The 24,693-nt window shown below is 38.2% G+C and overlaps 1 protein-coding gene across 5 annotated transcripts in view; it reads right to left on the reverse strand.

Annotated features, from left to right (window-relative positions):
• LOC124138556 (beta-1,4-galactosyltransferase 4-like) overlaps nucleotides 1-20,369 on the reverse strand; it is a 54,922-nt gene extending 34,553 nt beyond the window's left edge. For 2 of the 5 annotated variants that reach the window (XM_048397824.1, XM_046505265.2), the window contains exon 1: nucleotides 20,237-20,365. The gene's annotated coding sequence lies outside the window, so the exon portion shown is untranslated. Of the gene's footprint in view, nucleotides 1-9,846; nucleotides 9,937-17,297; nucleotides 17,313-20,236 lie in introns of those variants that run through there. The other 3 variants (XM_048397825.1, XM_048397823.1, XM_046505264.2) reach the window with 3 other exon arrangements.
• Between the last annotated feature and the right edge of the window lie 4,324 nt (nucleotides 20,370-24,693).

The following is a 24,693-nucleotide window of genomic DNA, read 5'->3' on the forward strand; positions in this document are numbered from 1 at the left end:
TATTTTTCACATTCTAACAAAGATTTAAATGAGGAATAAAAAACAAGCACTTTCTTTTGTTCCACATCTGAATGCCAATCCTGTGTTGCACAATCCAACACTCTTTGCTTAAATATGGTTAGAAATAACTGCTCATCTCCCACTTCATGCGATACCCATACTACTCCAAAACCATAAAAACATAATAAATTTCTAACATGAGTGGCCCAAATAGGTTGTTTCCTATCACAACAACTTCTTAGCATTTTATAACACTGATATGGGTACCTACTTCTGGACATGGCGATAAGCCGTAACCAATATTTATACATTTGACATAATATACAACTTTAAGTGGACGTCTGCCACATTCTCCATAGGCTACTGCATTTGGTAACTTATAAGAAATATTCAAAATAAATTTACAAAACTTTCTATGAACAATTTCTATACTCTCCCTCTCCATAAAACCCCATATTTCACTACCATATGTAAGAATTGGCATAATTTTCTTGTAAAAAATTTGAAATGAATTTTCCACTGGAATATCAAATTTCCTTATCAAAGACCTTACTGGGATTAATGCTTTACTAGCTTGCTCTGTTAATACTTTACATGCTTTAGTCCAAACAAGCTTTGGTGTTACCATCAACCCCAAATATTTATAAAAACTTACAGTTTCCATTTTAACACCATTATATGTCCAATTCTCATATCTAGAAAGTTTACCTCCATTCTTAAAAACTATTATTTTTGACTTATCCATATTTAACTCAATTCCCCACTTAAAACAATAAACAGCAAGCTGATCTAATCGCTTTTGCAATCTAAGAGGGGTGTCTGCTACAAGAATGAGATCATCAGCAAAAAGGAGAGCAAGAATATTATACATTTCTTCGGATATAAATATACCATCATCAAAAGACTTGCTAATATAATCAACAAGCTCTTTAATGAATATGGAGAACAGCAGGGGACTTAATGTACATCCCTGGCGAACACCAACAGTACAAGAAAAATATTCTGATAATTTTCTACCACCATTAACTACAACAGCAGATTTCACATTATCATACATACTCTTGATAACATTATAAAATTGTCAATGTATACCATTTTGTAACAATAAAAATAATAACTTATCATGACTAACTCTATCAAAGGCTTTCTGAAAAAATATGAATGCGCAATAAAATTTTCCCTTTTTGCGCGTTATGAATTTCTGAGCCATAGACTAAAATAAAAATGTTATCACAGGTGGAATGTTCACGTCTGAAACCACCCTGGTATTCACCGATAATTCGATGAGATTCAACAAAATACTCCAACCTAGAATTAAGTATTGATACAAAAATTTTACTCATGGAATTCAAAAGAGAGATGCCACGAAAATTATTAGTGGTATTTACTTAGCAATAGTACGTTCCTATAAATATAAACGCCACGCCGACAGATGGAAATTTGTATCAGGATAGCTGGAAGTATTTGATACGTTTCAAATCTTATTTCGTTTAACGATTGATCTTTTACATGTTACCTAGATCAGCGACGCTTACATCTCATTTTTGGTTGGTGCTTGTTCATAAATCTCATGTGTCTATGTTGCATCAATGATATGTAGGTATGATCACCGATAATGAAGAAATTAGCCAATAACACTTTGGTCCGTCTTGGCCCGGCTGGCCCGACTTTTAGGCAATACCCTCAACTATTGACTTACTTACTTACTTACTTTTGAGATTCAACGTGCGCATTCCGACTGATGCGTATTTCGCCAGGCCATTTAATGTGTTTTCGTCCTATGGAAACTCAAACAGCTAAACCTAATCTAACCGATGATGAAGATTTCTCCACTACTGAGGAAACAATAGACACTACTCCAACTAGAACAAACCAAAATTCCCTCTCAGCCCCAAAAAGGAAGAAATAACTAAACCGCAAAACTCCCCAGCTAACACCCAAAACCTAAATAACCTCCTAAATACTCCTAGTATACATGCATAGTCAAAACTCACAAAAAGCTAGCATGAAATCCTTCCACAAAGTAGCCTTCAATATAAAATTAACCGATCTTCCCTTCTTCCTCTTTAACCTCCACCTAAAAGAAGTCACCGAATAAAATAAAAACTAAAAATTAAATCACCATTCACCCGAACCCAATAATGGAAGGACTAAATATTTTTCAGTGGAACGCCAACGGACTCACCTCCCGCGGCCATGAACTAAAAACTCAATTTAAACTAAATAAAGGCCCTCACATTGCTTGTATCCAGGAAACCAAATTCTCAAAAAAATCCAAATCCACACTACCTAACTACAACTAAGTTAGAACTGACAGAGCTAAAACAAAAACAATAAGAGCCGCAGGAGGACTAATCATATTTATCAGGGAAGATATAAATTACGAAGAAATAAAAATAGACACGCCAAACCTAGAAGCCAACTGCATTAAAATCACATTAAATAACCGAAAAATAAACATCATCAATATATACCACTGGGCGGAACAAAAAGTCCAACCTGAGGATCTAAACAAACTACTTCAAATAAGCGATAAATCTACTATATTCCTAGGAAACTTAACGCTCACCATCCTACATGGAGCATAGATGATAAAATAGATAATCATGGCAAATTAATCTCCGAATGGATAGAATCAAACGACCTAGTACTCCTAAATAACAACCAACCCACGAGTTACGATAAGATAAACCAAAGAATGTCGGCTATCGACCTAACCATATGCACCGCAGATCTATCTCAAAGTACTCAATGGGAAGTGCACGACGTCCCGCTAGGTAGTGACCACTTCCCGATAAACATAACCATAGTAAATACAAACGTACCAATCCAAACAGAAAACCAAGAACCAAAATTCTATTACAATAAAGCTAACTGGGACCAATTCCAAGATATCTGCAACGAAGCTAACTTAAACGAAATAGAAAATAATGACCCAGAAACCTATTGTAAAAACCTAACAGACTAATATATAATAAAGGCAGCCAAAACCTCCATCCCCTTCAAAACATCAGGCAAACCCACGGTACCATGGTGGAATGAGGAAATAGAAACATCTAAACATAGCCCACGAACTAAACCACCAGGTTCAAAAACTAGTCCAACTAGCCAAAAGTAGAGACTGGAAAAAATTCTGCGAAGGTATAAATAACCGTACAGATGCCAGAACGGTCTGGCGCAAAATCCACGTCATTAGAGGCTTAAAACGACATAAAAAAAACCTAACATTAACAACTCAACCAACCCCGCCCAAAAAGCAAATAATCTCGCCAACCACTTTTCGGCCGTTAGCAGTAACACCAACTTCAGCCAAAAATTCCAAGATAAACTTAAAACAAAAAACAAACCTACAAAAGAACCAAACAATAACAATCTAGAAATAAACCAACCCTACAAAATGGAGGAGCTCCTCTACGTAATCCAAAACAGGAAAAAGGGCACAGCCCCAGGATTAGACCTAACTTCTTAACAAATAAATAAAAAAAAACCCCTAAAACTATATCCTACTCCCTGGAAACAGGCCCTAGTCATACCAATCCCTAAACCTAATAAACCAGCTAATCAAGCTAACTCATATCGACCAATATCTCAACTTCAAACTTATGCAAAGTAATGGAATCAATGGCTAAAAATAGATTACAACATTACCTAACCCAAAATAACATCAACTATTGAACTGCATGGCAAGTATTTATAAAACGACCGGGGGCGGAAATATTCTGGGGGGAGATTTTATTTCGTAGGGTGGGGGAGAGTTTATTTCGAGAGGGGCGGAACTGTACCGGTATAAATTCGCCGGGGGGAGACTTTATTCTGGGGGCGAATATATTTCGTGACACCGGCACCTATTGTTCTGGGTTAAAAGTCTACAATAGGGGGATTATGAGGATTAAAATGGGATTTAAAAGAGGGCAACATGACTTTCGTTATTTTATTTCTCATGTAAGTTATCCAAACTTGTCTCCATTGACAAACAGCGATGGAAAGACAGCGTCCAGTCAACACCAAAGTTAACTTTCAAACTTTTTAAGACTGAGTTGTTCACTGAGAGTTACACTCGACTCCCAAGATACCAGCGATGGATACTTGCTTCCCTGAGATGTGGTTCCCTAAAACTGGAGATTGAAACGGGCCGATACTGCTCCCCTCCTATCCCGGCTACACAATGCTTTTGTAAATATTGCACAGACCAAGTTGAAGACGAAACCCACTTTCTTTTACACTGTCCCTTTTATGACGATATTCGTACACCTTATCTTAAGAATATGTTCTATCATACACCTGTAGATATCACCATTTTAAATAACCATTGTAACCTACCACTTTTAGGAAGCATGTGCTTCAAAATGTTTATGCGTAGAAAATTCATCGTATCGCGGCATTTGTGATTTCCGGTAGTTCACGCGGGACACGCCTCTTAGCAGCTGTCTATTGATGCTAATGAGTAACCAGGAAGTGCTCACTTCGTAAACAATTTCAATTTCCTCGGAATGTTCCGTCTGCTGTAAGTAAGGAGTTATTAATGCGTTGATACATATTTCTGGCATATGTTGTAATATTGCCTTACCCCCATCTATCAATGGCCAACGATATAACCCGCAGTTCCCCAAGTAAACTTTCTCTATCGACCTGAACTAGCTAGATCATCTGCATATTCATGGCGACTAATAAGGTAACGGAAGTTACGTAGTCCGCACATTTTTTCCCGCTCTGTGCCCAGAATCTATTGGGAGATCATAAGGGCCATAATGCCCAACTTAGAAATACGTTCTTCACTAGTAACCAAAAGATAAATACATACTTTGGGCATACTAGGAGTGCTTTTTATATATTTATTGTTGACTTTTAACATTTTTCCATTTTGTGACAAATTATTGTCATCCAATTTTTTTTTTAAATTTTAAAATATCATTTCTGATATTTTGATGTTGACTTATAAAAATATTTTTCTCTTACTTTTCGGTAAATAATTATGCATTGAATACCTATTGCTGAAAACACATTTCGAATTTTACTGGTGCTGTCTTTGCACTTGTCTGGACAAATCACTGATATCTGGGATGATCATACTAAGAGGTTGGTAGAATTATGTCCTCTTTTTGTCCAATTCGGACCTACATACACAACTTTTCTCTCTACCGCGATACGATGGAGTTCTCACCCTTGTCAAACTGAGCGCGAGGCCCGGCTTTTACTCGGAGCTACTAATGTAAATAATGAACTTTTATCAGTAAAATATGCATTGTTAGATAAAATAAATGATATCTGATATAGAGAACACGAATAATCATAACGGTAAGTGAGTGCATTTTGTTCCGTTCAGCGTACATGACAAGTACCGCGATACCCCGAGGTTGCAGGCTACATGCTTAATATTTATATTCCTAAACTGTGACTATGATTATAATATTACCGTATTCGATGTAATAAGCGCCCAGGGCGCTCTCAAAATTAGAAATAGGTGGCTCTTATTAGAATATTACTTTGGTTGAAAAAACAGAGTTGAAAGATAAATTTCGTAGTTTATGCTGACAGCCTGAACTGTTTATATACGACAGATGCATTTTTCCAGAATTTAATTGCCCATAATAAAGGGTGCATATAACACACGCGTGCGTATTATACACGAATAAATAAGTCTTGTGTACATTGATAAATCGGAAGGGGGGCTAATTGGGATTGTTGTTCACAAGCCAATGTATCAGCAAATATCGCCTTGGGCGCTTATTAGAGCGGGGCGCTTATTACGTCGAATACGGTATGTATAATTTTATCTCATTTTACATTATTTTATAAAGCACTTACATTTGTGTAAGATATAGTCTCTCGTAACCCCCTAGGGTGGCATTTGTACTTTTAACAATTGTACAATTCGTGTCAGCCACGTGTCACCGTTAATGAAGCAGGGTTCACTAGTCCCTATACTCCAGATAAACATCTAAATTGCTGGCACATTTAATCTCTTATCATAACATTCAGGGTGCCGGCAAACCGAGGTTAAACCGTGTGGTACATTGGTTTCCAACAAGTTAAGCTGCGCCACATATATGGGTCATTCTCAAAAAATGTCAGAATTTCAACTAAGCAAAAACATCAAAATTGTCTTTTGTAAAATTCCTTTTTTAATGACTCAGTACACAAAGTAACTTCTGAATAATAATGTTAAGCAAAATGACACCTTAATAATCAATGATGTCCTAATTATGATAATTAATTAACACTGAATAGGAAAAATATGTCTGTCCTGTTACAATGTTAACAGTTATATTTTCTGTAACAATATTTTTCAAAGTTCAACACAAATCATGTCAGTTCTTGTTTTTAAATGTATTGTTTAATATTTCAATGAGTACAATTAAAAAGAGATTGGATACATTATTTTATGGACAGATTTGTCCAGCATTTGAGTCAAATGAAAACATTTGAATTCATTCAAATCCAATATGACAAACATACCCTGATTATTGCATCATATATTTGACACATATGCTTCATTAGATGATATATGTTTGAATTCAAATATGTTCTTCTGAAAAATAAAAATAAATAATCAGTATATTTCTATTTTAAGTGCTGGTAACAGGACAGACAACGTAGTAACAGGACGGACAATTGAATGTAATAGGACGGACAATCGGCTTTGATTGCAGATAACTATAACATTCAGGAGTTTCAAGATTTTGAAATATCTGACAAATACGAAAAAAGTATGTGCAATTGATTACACCTGAACATACAAGGTGTAATTAACTGAATATTCTTGTATGTAATCTGAACTATAGAAACCGGTCGGTAACAGGACGGACAATTGAAAGTAACAGGACGGACAAACTTATGTTTGCAGTCAACTATCCTGTTCAGAAGTTCAAAGTTTTGAACTCTGACAAATAAGAAAATGTTTTGCTTAATTAACAGTATCTGATCATATGGATGTTATTAACTGAATTTTCTACTATGTAATCTGAATGTAGGATACTGTTAGGTAACAACACAGACGGAAGTAACGCCAAAGACAATAACTTTTGCATTTGGGGTTAATCCCTAGAATTACAAAGAATTTAAATTGATTTAAACTTACACTAAATAGTCATGTGACAGTTTTTGTCATGAAGCAACTACACAATAACCAACTTTATCCATGTCAAACATCAACATAATCTGGAGAAAAAAAACTTGTCAGAAGATTTCCTGTTGAAGCTGTATTCTTTTGCAATTGTATTCGCAAATACTCAAATAAACGGTCTGAAAAGGTGAATTATAGTTTTCTTAAAAGTACAATTCACTTGTATCTATGATTATTTGATTAGTGCCAGAATTAAATGGTGCCTTTCATTCACCCAGAAACCACAGGTTGTTTATTGTTTCTGTTTTATCATATCTGTAATAGCTTCCCAGTAAATGTTTTCAACACTGAAGTGGGAAGCAGTGCCTTCAATCTTCTTTCGTTCAGGAATGATGGTAATAATGTCCTCGTGCTTGTACCAGCATTTGTCCAGCAGGAGTCTTGGCCAAAAGAATCATTTGTGATCCCATTTTTTGCCAGGCTTGTGCATGCATTCCACATATATATCATAGGTAGAAACATCTATGTATCCAGGATATGGAAAACCATCATATAACACAACCACACATTTTCCAAGACACTCTTCTGTATCATCTGGAACGGATAGTAAAATGTCACTCTCACTTTTCTCAACCTCACCCTTCTCCACCACACCACCTGTCCTCTCCACCTTTTTCTCAACCTCACCCTTCTCCACCACACCACCTGTCTTCTCCACCTTTTTCTCAACCTCACCCTTCTCCACCACACCACCTGTCTTCTCCACACTTTTCTCAACCTCACCCTTCTCCACCACACCACCTGTCCTCTCCACCTTTTTCTCAACCTCACCCTTCTCCACCACACCACCTGTCCTCTCCACCTTTTTCTCAACCTCACCCTTCTCAACCACACCATCTGTCCTCTCCACCTTTTTCTCAACCTCACCCTTCTCCACCACACCACCTGTCCTCTCCACACTTTTCTCAACCTCACCCTTCTCCACCACACCACCTGTCTTCTCCACACTTTTCTCAACCTCACCCTTCTTCACCACACCACCTGTCCTCTCCACCTTTTTCTCAACCTCACCCTTCTCCACCACACCACCTGTCCTCTCCACCTTTTTCTCAACCTCACCCTTCTCCACCACACCACCTGTCCTCTCCACACTTTTCTCAACCTCACCCTTCTCCACCACACCACCTGTCCTCTCCACACTTTTCTCAACCTCACCCTTCTCCACCACACCACCTGTCCTCTCCACCTTTTTCTCAACCTCACCCTTCTCCACCACACCATCTGTCCTCTCCACACTTTTCTCAACCTCACCCTTCTCCACCACACCATCTGTCCTCTCCACACTTTTCTCAACCTCACCCTTCTCCACCACACCATCTGTCCTCTCCACCTTTTTCTCAACCTCACCCTTCTCCACCACACCACCTGTCTTCTCCACCCTTCTGTTGTTTTTTCATCAGATAACTATCTTCAACAAAGTAGTCTATTTTTTTTATGTATATATGTTTTCTTCTAAACTGTGATAAATTTGAAAACATATCTCTTAATGTTTCATAAAATTAGAATATTTAGTGATTGGACAAGAATAGTTAGATAAAGCTGACCAAATGTCTGTGCTGTTACCAATATTTGTCTCTGCTGTTACTTTTAAGTCTTGAGCAACTTGTTTTTATTCAGCTTGGAAGATTTGTACAACTATAGCCTCTTGAATGTCTGTGTTCTTTCAAAAGGAATTATTTGAGTTATTATGGTAATTATATTATTGATTGGTTAAACAAGGAAAGACAGTTTAAGATGATGATAAGTCTGTGCTGTTACCATGGAATGTCTGTCCTGTTACATGTTTGAAGGTAACAGCACAGACAGTAACAGCATAGACAAATTGACATTAATTACAGGGTTTTTTAATGAGACCTCCCTTGAAATGTTGAGACCACATGGCATTGTGAACAGTTCATATTTTCTAATATTCTGAAAAAATGGTTTTAGAAAAAAATATTTGTTTTGGCAAAAATGAGCAGTAACAGCACAGACATAAGAAAAGGGTATTCATGATAGGAATAAACTTCCCTGTCAAGCAGAATTATCCAAGGTCTTCTCTCACTTGAAGGACACTGCTGCCATGATAGTACAGGAAGTAAGCTGTATTTCTGTTATTTTGAATTATGGGAATCTTGAAGGATTATTTATTTTTCAGTTTTGATCCATCCTGGTAACAGGACAGACACTTTTTTATGTACAAGTGTTTCTTACCAAAAACCAATATAAATAAAAGAGTGTATCTTCAAAAGATAAGTTTATATCACGAGTTAGAAAGGTAATGTACAATATATAAACATTATTTACATAATATTTTTTATTTTTAGCAACATTAAACAATGTTGATGTGCAAACATAGGGTTACGGACACACCCTTCAGCTCAATTTAACCGCAATTAAGCAGTTTTAATTAAAATAAAATACCTAATAAGAAATACTGAAACTTAACTTTCAGACACCATGGTATGTTCTACGAAAAACACTTGTGTTTAAACATATCTAAAATAAATATTTTAATTGTTATTCAACTCGGACTAAAAAACTCACTTTTTTTGAGAATGACCCATATACTCAGTGAACATGCAATGTACTCATGTTTATGAAACGAGGTGCTTTCAGCTAGCCTGAAGAAATATCCACCATGAGATTCATTCATAAAACTATAGTCATATATTTCGTGACTGAATACATGTAGATAGATTATTGTACATATATTGTAACATGGCATGCGGTTTTACACTTACCTTGCTCTTAAACATTCCCCTTCCCTTTCATGCACATAACACCCCTTTCGAACAACGCGGTTCTGTAGGTCAAGGTGAATACAAAGGGAAGTCACTCTCACGATGAAAATGACTGATCCCTTTATCTGATTATACAAATAGTGACAAATTTGTACACGTTCGAATCTGATCCAGCGCCATAGTTGGTAGCTAACACTTTATTATTTAGTTAGCTTGAAATATGTTACATGTAACAAAATCAGCCATGGAACTAAAGTACATGAAGCTGTTCTGAACAACAACGCTCGGGGTCATAATATCATGTATGTAAGAGGCTACATTAAAAGATAAAATATTCGTTTTTTCGCCAGCTCCCGTCCCTAAAATTAAGCTCTATACGAAAGGATTTTATGTAGTTTCCGCTGTCGCATTTTCAGAGTTGTGCTTGAAAATATGCATGAGCAAGATATTGTTGCTGTTAATATCATGTGTGTCTGAAGCCGATATAGTTTTACAATATATATTGTTCTTTCATTTTAGGGCGGTCGGGTAGCCGATAGTTAAGCGTTTGCTCGTCACGTCGAAGGCCCGGGTTCAATTCCCCACATGGGTGCAATGTGTGAATCCATTTCTGGTTTCCCCCGCCGTGATATTGCTTGAATATCGAAACGTAAAACCATACTCACTCATTCTTTCATTTAAGGTTGTTTTGGGCGTGATTGTTTTTTTTAAATAGTTTTTTATTCCATTTTCCATACATTTCAATATCATACATAGAGTGTGCATGGATTTATTGTGACATTATTGGCATGTTTGTAGCATGGACAGATCAGATATCATAGTTCTACAGAGATTCTAAATAACACATGTAGAGAAGACCAGAAGGCATGGAAACTTGCATAATTACAATTTGAATATGCAACACATTTTGTAATTTCATAATATCGAAGTATTTCTTTTTGAATTGTAAAAAGATTGGTTTGACTTTTTTTCTATTAAATGTGTACAGCATAGATTTTGTTACCATAATTACTGCATTGCGTGAATTGTTATTCTTCTCTTTAAATCCAAACAGTATGTGTTCATTACTAAAATTAATTCAGCCTTCTGTATAGTTTCCAACCCAATCTGAAAGTTTCGTCCATACATCAGCAGCATAGTGACATTTACATAATACATGAGTAATTGTTTCAGATGGTTCATTACATAATGAACAAACTGGCGATTCAACATACCCAATTTTAAATAAATAACAGTTGGTACCTAAAGTATTATGTATAACTTTAAACTGAAACCATCTTAATTCAAAACTTTGTGTACATCTTTTTGCCGTAAGGTTAAAGTTTGCCCACTCTGTATCGGTATACTGTTTGTCAAGAAAATCTTCCCATTTACTGTGGCACTTATGTTTTATAAATTTAGGGTTTAATAGGGATTCATTAAATACCTTGCTTCCCTTTTTATTTTTTATTTTTGATACATTATATGGCAGTACAGGTCTTTGGCAAACTTGAGCACAATGTATTATATTGTTATTCTGTAAATACCTTCTGCGTATTGTGTTAACTCATGTAGTACCATATTTTTAAGCGTTAACCGATATAGTTATTTTAGGTCTTTGCCTCGTCTATAAGGTTGGTTGGTTTGTTGTGTAACGCCGCACTCAGCAATATTCCAGCTATATGACGGCGGTCTGTAAATAATCGAGTCTGGACCAGACAATCCAGTGATTGATATCATGACAAGGTTGGTTGGTTTGTTGTTTAACGCCGCACTCGGGAATATTCCAGCTATATGACGGCGGTCTGTAAATAATCGAGTCTGGACCAGACAATCCAGTGATTAATATCATGAGCATCGATCCACGCAATTGGGATCGATGACATGCGTCAACAAAGTCAGCGAGCCTGACCTCCCGATCCCGTTAGTCGCCTTTTACGACAAGCATAGTCGCCTTTTACAGCAAGCATGGGTTGCTGAAGACCTATTCTAACCCGGATCTTCACGGGTCCATGACAAGGACTGTGATGTATCATTGTGTGATTAACCGTGTTGTTTGCTTTGTAAACCTTTGTATTGACTGGCTTCGTCATAATCATGACACAGTTCAAGTGGTAACAAGGAGTGAGACCAAATCTGAAGGTTAGTTAAAAGTTATAAATGTTGTAAAAAGTATTGTTATTAATGTTACTTAAATAGTCGACCGTGTCATTAAATATGCTCGATTGTGTATTTGTGTATTTGTTTGTATTTATATTATGCGCATTTATAATGTTCTGATTGTGGTTGCTCTATTCTTTATCACATCGTTATAAGCATCATACAAAAAAACAAAGCGATAGCAAGGGGATCCGACCGTTGACATTTTCCACCAAGGTCCGACGTAATGCTTAGTGTAGTCTCACATTCCATGATCCATATCATTTTCCCTTCCGCAAAGCCCTTACTGGTATGCTGTAGCTCTAATTCAAGCAAGTCTAGACTTTCCACATGTTCAGAATCGGGGCTCCTTTTGTAGTTTGTTTCTATCAAAATTATATATTTTAAGAGGCAACGTGTCTAAGCAGTGCACTGCTTTCTCCGATATCAATGATAAAAGGACACGTCTACGCGATTTCCTAAACATAAGAGCAGGAGATTATCCATCGCGAGGAGAGTATTCAAGTAAGGAACGTGAAAAATCGAAATCTATCGATATGTTATTAATATCAAATTCCACTGTAGGCGGGCAACGATACCTAGGTGCGTGCATGCCTGTTCAGCAAAAATGATTTGTATTGAATCACGGTTTAGTAGTCAGAGGTTTGGAGGTGTCGAAAGGGACATGAAGAGGGAGCGTGTGTGTCCAGGGATATACATGTATTTAGACCGATAGTGTTATACGTGTATGAAGTTCGAGTTTGAAAATTCACTGATTTACCCTTGTCATGCTGTGACTGCCTATTTTTCTTGACGCTTTCATAACAATTCAAGGTTGAATATTGGTACAGATAAATATTTTAAATAACAACCCCAATGTCACGTTTGTTTGTTTGTTGTTTAACGGCGCGCTCAGCAGTATTCCAGCTATTTGGCGTCGGTCTATAAATAATCAAGTGTGGACCAGACAATCAAGTGATTAACTTCATAAGCATCGATCCACACAGTTGGGACACGATGACATGCATCATTCAACGAAATCAGCGAGTCTGACCACCTGTCCTCGTTGGCCGCCTCTTACGGCAGGCTGAATTCCTATTCCCTTTCCGGATCTTCACGGGTCTAACATGTCACGTACCTGAGATTATATAAAGTTGACCTCTGGTTGCCATTTTCCGATAATGAATAGTTTGGGTGAACAAATCCGATGAACTTGATATCATGATGAGATAAACATGAATATGGTAACACGAACTACTTTTAATAAGATCAATACATTGATGCGCTGCACGTTGATCAACTAACCACATCCGAACGTCTTTCTTTACTTTAGATTCCGGTTTCCCGGTATGTACATGTGTGTTATTATGTAAACAAGCAACTGCGGATCATTTGGCACACTATTTTAAATGTTGCGGATATCTCATGAATAAGCCGGGAAAAAGAATGTCCCCTTGACCCTTGCATAGTCCCGCATTGTGTTTATAAGCAGTTTCTAATGTTACCTCGCTGAGTAATAAAACAACCTAGATTTCTTTTAAAATGACATCATACGAAACAAATAGAGCATTACTCTTGCCGACTAATCTGTAAATATGTATTACATGTTCAGTGTAGGATTATACGTTATATGACATACCTGGACTACTGGTGGTTGCGTGCGGAATGAAATATTGCGCTCGTGTTAGGGGCTTATGACAGCGTGAGAGTTTATCGTAGTCCGATTAATGACGACTAACAACACTGACAATACTGAGTCCACGCCTATTCATAAGCTCAATGTTCTGACAAACGTAACCAGTAAACGTATCGCGGTTGAAATCTCATACAGAAGTAGGCGACATTGTCAAATAAAAAGGCTTTACGATCGATGCCTTAAAATGATACCCCAAATCGCTTATGACGCCTACAGTTGCTATCAAAACTGGAAAACCATTGTAAAATGAGTCAGTGATTGAGTTGGGTTTAACGCCGTTTTAAACAGTATTCCAGCTATATCACGGCGTGTCAGCTTAATGTGGGAGGATCGAAAACCCAAAGGGATGCTGGTTGCATCTGTCTATCACGTGAAACTCATCACGTGAAACACGAGTGCAGGAGGTCGAATACATCACTTACACATAGGGGAACAAATTATCTTTCTAAACATTAGTCAACACCCAAATAGTTGCATTTAGAATGTACCAATATTGATCACACAATGTGGGTCCCGACGAAAACACAGACGTACTCAATAAACAGAAAAAACTAAAGTGACAAAGAGAACTTATGGATGTCCATCGTCTGTTGTTTGGAGGGACACGTCTAGGAATGGAAGGCGTTCATTGGTTTCGGTCTCCATGGTGAACTGGATTCTCTGGTGCTGGGTGTGGAAGTGTTTCGGGAGCTCTGTGGGGTCGCTCTGATACAATGCATAAATATTAGTACACATCCCATATGTGCAAGCCATGGTAGTTGAACATTGTTAATGAGGCAACCACAGGGTGCAGGATAGATAGCCAAGCCACCTGATTCATGTATGTCTGTTTGCAGCATAAACATGTAATAATAAGCCCATTTGTAATACTGTAAATCTTGAAATTAGCGCGAGCATGAATTAAATGTGAAAAATGCGAGTGGTCTTTGCTCGCATTAAAAAAAAATTCGCATTTAGGTCTCCAAAATGGCTATCAACAATAAGACGGCCTCACTGCACACTTTGGATAGCGGAAATGCCAACTTGAATATAAATTCAAAGAATAGGAATTACACAATGGGCATCCGGTTGGTTATCAATGCTGGGGTCAAGAGTTCTACCTATTGTGTCAAGCTTGTTGACACCTCCTCCGCAGAGGGCAAAAATGGGAAATCCTACATCAGCGGCACCTCCTCCAATGTAAGTCAGCTGAAAGAAGTTTACCTCACAGGAACCATGGTCAGCTATGACGTAATCGACCTCTTCACCAACATCCCTCTGCAAGAAGCACTTGACATCCTCTGCAACAAGTTACAGAATAGAATCGACGACCTTGACACCAAACTCACAAACGTGTTGTGATTGGTTGTATTTAGTCGGAATCGTACATTCGACTCTGCTTTATGAGATTTCCATTGGATGTGGCAAGTGTATTGTCGCCATAATAACCAATCACAAGCTGTGATACTTAACCTTTTCAACACCCGTACACCGGTCAAGACGTCATGAGTCCTCAAACATGTTAAGTGGCAATAAAAGGCAAGATAACTTTCATCAAGCGTGTGAGTGAGTATGGTTTTATGCCGCTTTTAGCAAAATGTCAGCAATATCACGGCGGGGGACACGAGAAATGGGCTTCACATACTGTGCCCATGTCAGGAATAGAACCCAGATCTTCGGCGTGTCGAGCGAACGCTTTAACCTTTTGGCTACCCGACCGCAAACTTTGATCCAGAGGATCAACACTGCGCCAATAAAGTGTGTAGCATTCCTACCTAAAGCGCACATGTGTTACCCATTAGATAAAACAAATTTTAATTTGCGTATGGTACCTTCAGAATCAGGAGTGAGAATATGGCACATTTTAGTTCACACATTTATGTAATATAAAAGGAGAAAAAACAACCTATTATGACAACAAAACTTGTAAGATATTTTCACAACAATGACCTCCTGAAACATTTGTTATTGTTGTTAAGGAACATGGGGTATTAAGTTGACACAAGCATAGTGGTATGCATAATACTGTTGACATTGATAAACGGTTGTGATCGAAAACCGGACAGCTTCGCGAAAGATTCAAACACGTAATAAAAAAATTAAAACATAAATATTCATATCGTTATGTTACATTGTTGGCGGAATGTGTTTTCTAATCATGCAATCTCTAAAGTTTAACACAAAACGACTGTTACGGATTATATGACTTATTCAAAATACTTTAAAAAGCATAGTCTGGAATGGAAGTCGCAAGTTTGAAATTGGTACCGTAAAGCTTAAGAAAGCTGCCTTCTAAGTGGCTAACGTTGACTTCCTGTTAGTCATTTTATTGGCAGGTCATAGTTCGCGAAAGGTTGTTCTGACGTTCAGCTACCAGCCGATTCGTCTCACATCAAAACACAGGCTGTGTACTCGCTGGTCACTGTGTCGGATTAATTATATAACGAGACTGATTAATGAGTGATTTCTGTAATTCGTTTGCAAATTAGCTGTGTCGGAGTCGGAGTGCGAGACTGTCGGATTAACGGGTCTAAATAGCACTGATTTAATCGGTTCCCATCATTAGTGTCGGATAAAGCCGATTGTCGGATTAACGAGACTTGACTGTATATACAGTTGTAAAGTTATTAATATTTGTTCTTAATTAATCTTTTTAAAGTAATAGCTGTTGTAATATTATCTTATAATGAAGTAGATCTGCACATGGATACATGCAGGTATTGTTAAAATTGACCTCCACAACTTTGTGAGAGCACTTTTCAATTTTAACCATGAACCATATAAGGTAACTTTTCACCGCAGTGAAATGCTGTATTGGGAAATAGGTCGGATAGAGCTAGACTGGTACCCTGCCCGTCGCCTCCCAGCGGCTGCAGGCGAGGAGCGCAAACGCTCTAGGGCAGGTAAACCAGTCTAGGAGAGGACGTGGCTCCCTGATATGGTTTTTGCTGAATAACATAAACATGTTTAGCGTTATACTCTACAGTTAGGAATGTAATACAAATTATTTTCAGAATTATTTATGTATTTAGTATGTACACATATCATAATTCACTCGAAAGACAAAGATAAAGTTCCTCTTAAAAGTTTGGTTACGTCTTTCCAACGATCACTCATCCCCATGGCACAGTACAGGCCTCCATGTAATTTTCACCAATAAAGCACGGCGCCTGGCGCTGTGCAATAAAGACGTTTCAAGAAAATCGTTAAATATGTTATTGAATAAAGTAACAAATAAAATCCACAATAAATATTGGCGCCATCTCCATCTTTTCGAGCGATCGTGTAATGAAAGTCAAATGACATCTCGGCATTTTTCGCCTCGATTTCATACTACAGTAAACTACGGTTATAACGAACACGCTTATAACGAACTAACGGATATAACGAACTAACTTTTTAATCCCGACTATATGCTGTAGTTATGCTGTATATATGCTTATAACGAATTACAGTTATAACGAACTTAAATTAGTAGTCCCTTTGAGTTCGTTATAACCGTAGTTTACTGTAATACAATTGCTGTTTTTCTTTTGAATTTAGTGACATTTCGATGAAGATTCTGACACCGTTATCAAGCTGTTTTCTTGTTGAAATACAATAAACTACGTTTATAACGAACACGCTCATAAAGAATTGACGGAAATAACGAACTTACCTTTTTTTTGTCCCGACCATTTGCTGTACATGTGCTGTATACGCTTATAACAAACTAATGACGAACTAAAATTAATGATCCCTTTGAGTTTGTTATAGCCGTAGTTTACTGCACATCATACAAGAGGACGATAGCTATTGCTGTTATTGTGACTGCATTAGGTCGCGTGGTTAAATTTGACCAATCACTAATACTAGATAGCGTCATTAGAAAGCAATATCTACCCATTAAAATCTCCTGTTACAACTACATAAATACCCCTAGCGAGTATCAAAGGAATGTTCGCGCGTGTTAATCCTACACAGCTTCGAAAACGGACGTATTTCAGGTATTGTCTCATATTACTCAACGAAAAGCGATTATTATCGCGAAATATTTGATGATAGACAATTAAATTTCTTTTTATCGATTACTTAAAGGATAATTATTTTTTTCAAAATAGCTAAGTGGATATTATGAAATCAATGAAAATTGTTCCAGCAAGCATTGGTTGTCTTCACGGATTGTCTGGCTAGTAACTTTTAAGGCCAACAACCCCATACTGGCCAGCAATACTTTGATACTATTTCACACGCCGCTTCACTCTAATGGCAAAGTCAACTTCCTCACTCTATAGTTTGCATGTTTGTTGAATACAATCTATACACGCACAAACACGAAGCCACACGCAAGGCATATATATATACAGGAATGCTGAAGGAAATTCAGGCTACTCACAATAGACTCCAATATTTCGCATCCAGCAGTGCACATTACCAGGAAACATTATTCAGTGGGTAACACTTCCTTTTGATAATGTTCGACAAAGGGTCATGATGACACGAAATGAGAGAACATGTGACACTCACACCAGTCTTGCCGTCAGCCCTCGCACGGAGACTCATCAATTACATTGTATTTATATAGATTTTTCTCAATGCTATTGACTACTCGCTAATGGGACGCATGCTTAATAATAGAATAAATAATAATAATGCATTTGTTTGTTGTGTCAATTTGGTTTACTGGCCACCGCAGTGTTTCATTTATATCCCGGCGTGTCAGCTGTATGCGGATTGAAAGAAGCATGACGATCAGACAAGACTAACATTTACTCCCAGAATTAAAGTTGTCTTATTTATAAATACATATCTAAAAAATACAAAATAAAATACAAAATAGAGCCCAGAACAATGCTAGAGCTGAGGCAGTCTAGACTTGCCAAATCTTTCCAGAATTGAGTTCAATTCCTTTTTTAAAAAAAAAATTCTTTAAAGTCTGGGATGCAGACTAGAGACTTGGTACAAACCTAGAAATATAGTCAGGGCAAATCAGAACGTCCAAGGGACTCATATCAACTCTGCACAGTGGCGTTGAATACGACTAGACCAACTGTTGTTGTTTTTACTCATTATCGCTTTGAAAAAGCGTGTTTTCAGATGCGTCCGTATATGCTATATTTTATTGATGATTTACGGTAATTGTGTCTGTAGTAGATATGGTGACGTACATGTACGTTAAACATAATGCACAAGATACACAACAAATCGTACAGTAAATATTGACAAACTATTATTAGCGATGATTTTGTTAAAAAAACAGTTATGGAGCATCAAGAACACCCTCGCACCATACCGTTATTAACATTGTATCAATTACGGTACATATGCTGTTCATTTTCATTACAAACATGACAGGTGGTGTTATAAATTTACTGACATGTTGATTCTGTCAGATAGATATTTTCAGACCTTTTAATCCCCCAGCCCTCAACACACTATCCTTAACAACTACAAACAAACCGAAAGTTCAGGAACACGCCCCTTCCCGAGGCAAGCGTGTCCCCCAGTACATACCAAGGCCTAGTTTCTACGCTTTGATACATGGCTGTGGACACTCTTGCCTCGGGAGATATCGTATACGGGCGTATTTGAAAAGTACAATAATGTAAAATATGTAAAATAATGTTTTAAACTGCGTGGGTGAAATATGGTTGTACATAACGCTACATAAACACGACATGTTTTTGGTCGAGTCGCGTCACAGCTACCGTATATTCTCTCATTAACGTATGTAACGTTATCGCTTTCAGACATGCTCTTGACCAACCGTCAGGCCCAAAATTTGTTATTTTTCCAACTTTTATTGCTGTCAGTGTGTGTCGACTTATGAAAATAGCAAACTTCGACATGTTTTCTAAGGCCAATCGTAAGAGGCTTGCTTCACTGGGCTACAGTGTAGATCCGGGCTAGAATTGATCTTGAGCAACCCGTGCTTGTCGAAAGAGGCGACTAGCGGGATCAGGTGACTTGGGTGAAACATGTCCTTAAATTCTAATTGTGGAGATCCATGCTCATGATGAATTGCGAAGATCGATGCTCATGTTATCAATCACTAGCTAGTCTGGTCCAGACTATTTACAGATCGCAGTCATATAATTGGAATATTGTTGAGTTGTTGTTAAACAACAAACAAAAACAAACATAAGGCCGATCAGAGCGTTATCCTACATTTAATCGAGGATTTACGGTAATTCATTATGACATCCCAGGCAACATAGAGAGCACGTTACTCGGATCCAGTGGGTGGGTGTGTATATGTGGGTTCATCTTTTAAGCGTACAAGTCATAATGACGTATAAAAACATATTTTTTTAAAATTAAATCAATTTTAAACAAATATAACACTTAATTTATGAATGTTGGGCTTCTACATCTTGGAATTATATTATATTATATTATATTATATTATATTATATTATATTATATTATATTATATTATATTATATTATATTATATTATATTATATTATATTATATTATAAAATAATGAACTGTCGACATCAATATGCAGATACGCTTGCCCAAACATGCTCTTGTTTTGGATTCCTTCTGACAAAGAGGATAATTTTTAACCAGACATAAAGTTAACTCATAGCAATAAATAACAGTGATATCTTACCTTACATGAGAAACATTGACATAGGCCTGATATTCAAAACGTTCATAACGATGGATCACAGTTTATTCTGTCCGGGAATATCACAGCTTCCTGGTATATTCCCCTTCCTGGTATAGTTATAACTGAATAACGGACTGTTTCGCTTGTTAGCTCGCTACGTGTTGTTATGGAGAATTCGTTGAAAACGAGTATGTTACCATGGACAGAAAGGCGATATTCAGCATTGGACTAGTGTTTGCCTATCGTTCTACCGATCTTAATGGCTGAACACAATAGTGTAGTGTACGCACGTTACAACTGATTGCTGGTTGATATTACCTGGTTTATTTACTCACGCAATCGCCCAACGCATTTCTAGGGTTAAATGATTTCCGTACTGTATTCGTACAAATTACAAGTACATAAACAGTGATCTCTGTCTGCTTCATGTTAAGGCATGGAGCTCAACCACTTTATCAACCAACCCCAATGCCACCCCACACACCCACGCCACATCCTCAGCCCACCCAACATCTCCACCCACAGCCTCACAAGCCACTCCGGCCCCACACCCTGAACTCACTACACATCCCCACAGTATACTTGCTCCGAGCCTACCAGTCCTTGTTTTAGCCCTTTAATGCCGAGCGCCAGACAGGGTAACAACAAGTACCATCTTTAAACATCTTTTGGTATGTCGCAGGAATAAAGGCCTTATGGCCAATAATAAGTCATATACTGATTAATATTAACCTGAGCAATGTACTAGGATTAATACATGCAATTAAACAGATATGGATATAACCAATGTGAATAAGTTAGCAACTGTTTATGATGTTGCTGTACTTTTAAGGAGATATACACTGGTCTTATGCAATATTTCATAATTTGGAATTTGGATACACGTTGGTGTTATATTTTTTCGAATACACGAAGTATTATATGATTCAAATACTAGCAAAATATGAAATTCATTTTCAATGTAATTTCTTTGGAGGAGAATCTTTCTTCAAAGGTTATGTCATAGTGTCTTCGCGTATTTACAGCCAGTTTAAAGGTCGATTATCCCAGAGCTGACTTTCCCGACTCCACTGGCGCATCACGTGCAAAGTTATGTCATGTGACATGGAGGTCGTGCACGCACATGTGCAGACGATGTCGCACCATCTGGGTATGTACTCTCACACCATGGCCAGTCGCCTGTTGCAACCGGTCCCTTATCTGAGTGGCAGTTTGCAACCGATATCTTGATGCTATCGTTCTGACTAAACTGTCCTTGGCTGGAATGTTGCCCTTAAGCGTCCAGAGCAGCGTTATGTGCTTGTTGGTATCAGGCCCACAATCTGCTGATGTCAGATTTAGAAACGTGCAGCGGATGGACAATACTATTATGACGTGTGCCCACCTGGAACATGCCCATGGCACGTTAACGTTCAGCGCGTTGCAAACGTCGAATGATCAATTCTGTTTCCTTCGCAATGATTGATATGTTTAATAAAGTGTCCTTGACCGTTTGGCTCCAAGAAAACAATAAATCATGCTTCTGCACACAACCGAGTCTGAGTGACAATAGTAAATCTGGCATACCATTCCTTGCACGTGCTGTCCGAGGTCACGTGCTTCACGACTATTTTGTGTTTGGAGTTTGATTTCTTCTCGTTAAATATCAATCACTTACTTTTATTTTCCGACATTGGTTTATTTTCCTATTGTTTCAACTCAACACAACACACTAGAATACCGTATTTAGTTACCTGACCAAATTGTTCATAACTTTTAAATAGATATGGAGACACACGGGAACCCTTCCAAACTCATCATGTACCCTTGCGTTTTGTGTGCTGGACTTTCGCCAGACTATTTACATTTTACATATACCTTTTCAATATCATCAAAATGTTCCAGGACCCAAAAACCTGATCCATACAATAGAATCGGTCTTATTTTTGTATCAAATATTAATCATCATATTGTCCAAAACTATAAGACTTTTTAATATGCCTACTACCTTTGTTTTGGCAATACAAGTGTACGTGTATTATTTGACAAAGAGTATCTACTTATAAGATATACACCTACGTATTTATAAAATGAAACAACTTCATCGGGTTTTCTTTTATAATGCCATTTTGTTCTTTTATTTAAACGTTACCACCATTTAAAAAAAAGTACAACCTCTTTTGTCTATTTTTACCCTACGAGGGGGCACGGGTGGCCCAGTCGTCTAAGGCGCCGCGATTCGCTGTGCAGAGTTGCGTCCCTTGGCCAAGCCAGAAACCTATGATTGTGGGTTTCGAATCCCGGTTCGCCCCAATAATGTTTCTAGGTTTGTTAACACCATACCCGTCCTCGTGGGTTCACCGAAGTGGTAAACGTCTAAAACCTGCATCACTTTGGGCTTTCCTCCCATATTAAGCTGACACGCCGTGATAAGACTGGAATACTGTTAAAAGCGGCGTTAAACCCAACTCACTCACTCACTCATTTTACCCTACGAGTACAGCGTTGAGTACAGTGATTTATGCTGTACTAATAAATACAGACATGACGGTGGCAGCGTAATGATGTGGGGTATTTTTTTCAAAACAAACCTAGTGCTGTGTGCCGTGACAACCCAAAGTTATTCTGATGAAATCCTACGGCGAACAGAGTTCTCATTTTCTTGATATTGGCATTCTTCATATTGTCCAAGTGTGCAGGGAGTATATATACGAGGGGTGTTCATTAAAGATTTCCCCTAAACCACTTAGGGTTATCATATTTGGTTGAAATTTCACATGTGTAATGATACATGTATCTATGGGTTATGTCTGAATTTGCAGCACCGACCTATTAATCTTAACACTTTTACAGGTGTTATGATCGATTAGGGTGTGACAATGGAGCCAGTAGAATACCGAGCAGTGATTAGGTTTTTATATTTGAAAGGTCGCACACCAAAAGAAACTTTCGATGAAATGAAAGCAACTTATGGGGAAGATGCACCATCATATGACGTTGTTAAACACTTAGCACAAGATGTCAAGATCAGTGTAGGGTCTGTGGAAAAAATCATCAATGACAATTTGAACATGCATAAGGTGTCTGCACGATGGATTCCCAGGTTGCTCACACCTTTCCAAAAGCAGGAACGAGTCAATTGCTCAAAGGATCTTTTGGACATGTGCCAAAAAAAACAGGCAAACTTTTTTGACAGACTTATCACACAGGATGAAACATGGGTCCATCAGTATGATCCTGAGACTAAAGTTCAGTCGATACAATGGAAGTATGTGGAGTCACCACCCCCAAAGAAGGCACGTGTCCAACCCTCTGCAGGCAAGGTCATGCTCACGGTGTTTTGGGACCAGCACGGAGTAGTGATGATGGATTTCTTGGCAAAGGGTACCACAATTACAGGAGCTTATTATGCTTCACTGCTGCGGAAATTGCGGGACGCTATCAAGCTTAAGAGGCGTGGCATGCTGACCAAGGGTGTCCGTCTCCTGCAAGACAATGCTCCAGTACACAACTCCCATGTTGCCCAGACAGAAGCGCGGCCCTGTGGCTATGAAATCCTTCCACATCCTCCTTACTCTCCTGACCTTGAACCATCTGACTTCCACCTCTTTCCAACCATGAAGTCATTTTTGAAGGGAAAACGTTTCACAGATGATGAAACACTGATTTCTGAAGTCAAGTCCTGGTTTGAGACGCAAAATGAGGACTTTTACAAGCGAGGTCTCCATAGCTGCATAAAACGGTGGGAGAAGTGTGTAACTCTTGGTGGTTCCTATGTGGAGAAAGACTAATACCTATGCCAAGTTTCATTCCACTACGTCCATCGGAAGTGGGTCAGGGGAAATCTTTAATGAACACCCCTCGTACGTCTTATATATTCCTTGAGTTAAATATAAGTTACATATATATAGATAGATATTCACAGCGCTGCCCAATACAAACTATAACAGCAGCTGGGCTATTATTACTATGGCCAACAGCACGGAGTCATGTGCAGGTCAGTGACTCCTAATTAGCGCAAGACTATGGCCGGTGGACCAATGAAGCTTGACATTGTGGATGAGGTGCGGGATACTGCAGGCTGACGAGAGAGGTATCGTATTCGATACGTGGCAGCTGGTCAGTGAAATTAGTATACTTTCTGTAAGTCGGGACTTGACCTTCGGACAGCGGCTTGGCAGGTTGGCTCTCTGACGCCTCTGATAAGCTGCCTGGCCATGTCTGTCCCATTACCACAATCGTGATTATACAGATGCTGCAATTATTATATGACAAATAAAGTGTTGTGGACCCACGGATGGACCCCTGTATTTGAAGGACAGATATCCCAACCGTAACAGCACGGGATACTTATTATGAGAGATATCCAGTATGATCCTATGTATCCGCTGTCCTATATTTCACAAATGGCGTCTGAGCAATATCGCCAGGTCGCCATATCGTAGTATCGCAATGTCGCCCTATCGCCATTTTGCCGT

The sequence above is a fragment of the Haliotis rufescens genome, unplaced genomic scaffold (assembly GCF_023055435.1).
Source record: "Haliotis rufescens isolate VD_foot unplaced genomic scaffold, xgHalRufe1.0.p SCAF_17, whole genome shotgun sequence".
NCBI classification, from domain to species: Eukaryota; Metazoa; Mollusca; class Gastropoda; order Lepetellida; family Haliotidae; genus Haliotis; species Haliotis rufescens.